The sequence below is a fragment of the Rhipicephalus sanguineus genome, chromosome 3 (genome assembly GCF_013339695.2).
Source record: "Rhipicephalus sanguineus isolate Rsan-2018 chromosome 3, BIME_Rsan_1.4, whole genome shotgun sequence".
Taxonomy (NCBI): Eukaryota; Metazoa; Arthropoda; class Arachnida; order Ixodida; family Ixodidae; genus Rhipicephalus; species Rhipicephalus sanguineus.
Window position 1 is genome coordinate 96,965,184 of NC_051178.1, and position 4,485 is coordinate 96,969,668.

The 4,485-nt window shown below is 45.5% G+C and overlaps 1 non-coding gene across 1 annotated transcript; it reads right to left on the minus strand.

Annotated features, from left to right (window-relative positions):
• Nucleotides 1–788: 788 nt before the first annotated feature.
• Nucleotides 789–860, minus strand: Trnat-ugu (transfer RNA threonine (anticodon UGU)). The gene has a single exon. It is a non-coding gene; the product is annotated as a tRNA-Thr (tRNA).
• Between the last annotated feature and the right edge of the window lie 3,625 nt (nucleotides 861–4,485).

The following is a 4,485-nucleotide window of genomic DNA, read 5'->3' on the forward strand; positions in this document are numbered from 1 at the left end:
CGTCTTATTTATTAAGCTCCTTTAGTTTTTCGTACGCCACGTGCTTAAAAAAATGCAGAACATTCTAGAACTAGTTTTTTTCTTTAAATTTTTAAAAGCAGGATCGTGTTCCTCACACCACCGGCACTTACCACACGGAATGATTTACGGGAACCGCGAGTCCAAACCAAAAGCCTCAGAGGACGTGTCTTTGAGAATGCGAGACGTGTTGTGCACGCAGCCGCTTCATTCTATTCCATCTTGAGTGATTCGACCGAGAAAGTGACGATGAAGAAGAAAAGAATCGGTCAGGAGCTCTGCAGGCGTAGCATGCGTGATCTGAGCAGAACGAAATTGAATGTCCGTGATATCAGCGAGGTTATTCAGGTTCAATCTTCGCCATGAACTTCTGCCACTTTTGTCGTCCGGCTCATCCTTGTATAGAGGAAAGAAAAGTGTATTTCAAGCTGAAAAACAGAGATCTCAAGCCTATTGAGCAGAATAGAAAGAAATATGGTACGTGAATTATTTATGATCAGCGGTCGGTCCAACTGCATTGCCTGCCTCTATCTTTTTTTTATTTCGTTCCATAAGACGGTAGAGTAAAAGGCATAAATATGTATATTTATATATATAATATATATATATATATGAAGGAAGGCAGATGATTTTCTAAGGGCTCGTTTATCCTTGTTAGACCCAATATAATGAGAACTAACAGACAATAACGCCAAGGAAAGTATAGGGGGTGTTATCTGTAGTATTTAGAACATAAATGTGAAGAAAGTAAAGTGGACGAAAAGATGACTTGCCGCCGGCAGGGACCGAACCTGCGACCTTCGAATAACACGTCCGATGCTCTACCACTGAGCTACGGCGGCGGTCATCCTCCCGTCCACTTTTTGGGGTATATATGTTGATTTAAACGTAGGAGTGTTAGTCAGCGCCAATCGCAGCCATGGCGGCGAGTGTAGAACACCCTTTTTTTGCCTGGTGGCGTCACGTAGCACGTGATCTTTTTACGAGCTGGCAGCTGACCAATAATCCCTCGCATACTACCTGAAGGCATTAAGTCTGCCAGGACGAGACCCTGGCTATGAATGAAGGAAGGGAGATGATTTTCTAAGGGCTCGTTTATCTTTGTTAGACGCAATATTAATGAGAACTAACAGACAATAACGCCAAGGAAAGTATAGGGGGTGTTATCTGTAGTACTTAGAACATAAATGTGAAGAAAGTAAAGTGGACGAAAAGATGACGCCACGAAAAGATGAAAAGATGGCGCCAAAGGTGACGCCACCAGGCAAAAAAAGGGTGTTCTACACTCGCCGCCATGGCTGCGATTGGCGCTGACTAACACTCCTACGTTTAACTCAACATATATACCCCAAAAAGTGGACGGGAGGTTGACCGCCGCCGTAGCTCAGTGGTAGAGCATCTGACGTGTTATTCGAAGGTCGCAGGTTCGGTCCCTGCCCGCGGCAAGTCATCTTTTCGTCCACATAACTTTCTTCACATTTATGTTCTAAATAATATATATATATATATTCTGCAAATATGTAGCCTGGAATTGTGGTCTCATAATGAACCCGTCTTGCGTACTATATATGGGATCAGGTTGGGCAAGGCAACGGAGTTCAGCCATTTCGATACAATGACCTTGAGTGCCTCGTATCAAAACAACTGAACAACCCCCTTGACCCGCCCTTCCGGATTCCATAGATATAACGCAAGATGGATTCATTACTACACTGTATTTCTAATCTTCATTAATAAACATATGTCGTCACATTCAGCCCTTCAATCCCCCCCTTACCATATCGACACCGCTTTCCCAACAACGCGGCGCATTCCTTCCTTCCACGTATCGAAACCCATTTCACGAGGGCCGCCGCTGCATTACCGGTACCGTAATGAAAACGCGACGTCGTCCCGGCCAGCCGTGAGATGAAAATGGTCGCGCGAGTTGTTTCAGTGGAAATATGTGGTCCCCCATTTACACACCTCAATATTGCCCGCAAAATGGACCGGTATCACGTTCCTCGCGGCCTCGGCTCGTTTGTTAGATGGCTTCCCTTAATGAGAATTCCCGACACAAGCCAGTATCCGAGCTTTGGATTTTTCTTTTCCTCTCCGTCCCTCTTTCGTATTTCTTCCTTTCTTTCTCTGGGTACTGCTTATTCCTATTTTATTTTTCTCTCCCTCAAGGCTTTCGTATGTACTGCGCATTTGGGACAGGCACTGACGTACGGGATTCAGTAGCATATCCCTATCAGTATACCCATAACGCCACCTCCCTACCTTTTGGAAATGCACAAAAGGCCGACACATGCATGCGAGCAGGTTCGCGGTGTTCTGTTTACATCGAGACTCAGAGTGTAACAGCCTCACACATTTGCACGCGAAGCTTGTTGAGAGTTAAATATCTCGGTGGAGGCGTTGACGTACGCTAAATAAAACCGGCGCCCGCGGAGTACAGAAATGCGGCCCTCGAAGCTGCGCCGGTCACATGCGCATTAGTATGCACCGTTTTCTGATCATTGATGCTCTCTCGACCATGGGATTGACGGCTGTCACCATTTCCTTATATGACGATGTGATCTCTTATCGAGGTCGCCTGTCATGTCACGTTGCCTCATTTCATTGTCCCCTGGATATGAACGCATGACCTGACGTTACGGCGCATTGTGCCGTAACGTGAGCATGATACCACTGCGTAGGTGCGGCCTCGCGTCACGCACCTAACCAATCAGAGCCGTTACGCTTCCTTCGGGGATATAAAGAGCGTAAGAAAGGAACAGTGATAGAGAGAAACGAAGAAAAAAAATTAGTAGGTCAGGCACACACAGGCTAAGCTTCGTTCTCACTCATTTTTCCCATAGGAAACGGCTCCTGCATTTTTATAACGTGTCTTTGAATAACTGCATCTTTCATTCATAACAGGCTTTTACGAACTCACCTCTTATGGTCGTATTACATCAATACAAAATGAGAAAGCCAACAGCAGAACCAGTCACAGCGCAAAATACTGCATTTTGTTCCAGGGCGATTACAGTGTTGCCGATGTATGCCAGGAAGAACACATTCATACGGAGAAATCCGTGTGGATTTTCCTTGTGGCTTCGTGCTTCAAACGGTTTGTTGTTAATTTACCTTTCTTAACAGTTACGCCATCTTGCGTGATTTTGCGAAACTTTCTTTCATTGATTTTTCTTGTTATATTTGGCGACGTCGAGCGGACAAATCTGTACCGCTTGGAAAAAATATTATTAATTTAACAGTTGCCACCACGCCCGAGTCGCCAAATCTACGCTAGTTCTCAGCCTTTCGATGTGCCTTCCGCTGCAGCTCAACTGATATATCGAGCAGAGAACTCATTTCCGGCAACAGTGGCTGCCGGAGAATGAGAGAGCCGGAAACTGCGATTTATCTACCGTCAAACGACCGCACTATGGCCGACATTTCCGAGTTTTTGTCGCTCAGTGGCAAACAGCGACAGTCGGGAGCAGGCGCTTGCTCGGAAGCCTCCCCACTTCCGTGCTCCACAAAAACGGCCGCGGAAGTCCCCGGTTAATTGGCTGGATTCGCAACAAAGCTGCGCGAAAATTGATCAGATGCGCAGTGCTTAGCGGGTGCGCGAAGCCACGGCGTTCTCTCCATAATATATACACGTAAAATGACTCGATGAATGACTCAGCGTGGCTGTAGTGAGCCGTCGACCGTAATTATCCGAACGGGGACATATATGCAGTGGCAACTCGGCGAAAAGAGTACTTCACTCCGGACGGTTGAGCACAAAGCCGCGACGAACTCAATTATTAATTATCTCCTCCCGCACGTTTTTCTGCTCCATCGCACATCTTATTAGCGAAGTTCTTTCACTTTGTTATAGTCACGGTCTGGTGTGAAATACAGGCCTAGTCGAGTGCGCTGATACATTGAAAGAAACATAAAAAAAGGAATAAAGCAATAACAGTGGCTGCAAAGTCTGTGAACAACACAAGTAAATGTAGCTGTAACTATATAAAGCGGCCGCACGTTTTACCTTAGCAATTCGTGTGACACAGACATACACAAACAAAGAAAACAAGTAAGTTTTCTGCTTGTTCAGTGGAGCGAACTAAATATATATCCCGGCCATTGCTTGATATTCATGTTGATTTGACATCACCCTTTTGAAAAGGACGGGGACAAACATGCGCTCTAGCAACGATAACGAAAGGTTAAAGCACAAGCACAAGCATAAACTACAAAAAAAGACAAACAAACAAGCTTCTTGTCCTTGTTTCGCCCTCCCTTGGTGACTGTGGGTCCTTCACCAGGAAACGATGGTCAGCTTTGCAGTTGACTGGATTCCAATCTATGGTCTACTATTTGACACATAGTCGCACCAGGCTGTTTTCATCTACAAATAAGAACAAAAGTAAAAAGCAAATAACCTGTGTTCGGAAAAGAGCTCCCAGACTGTTAGGACTGCCGAGCTGTCGGAAGCTCGAACTTTAATCG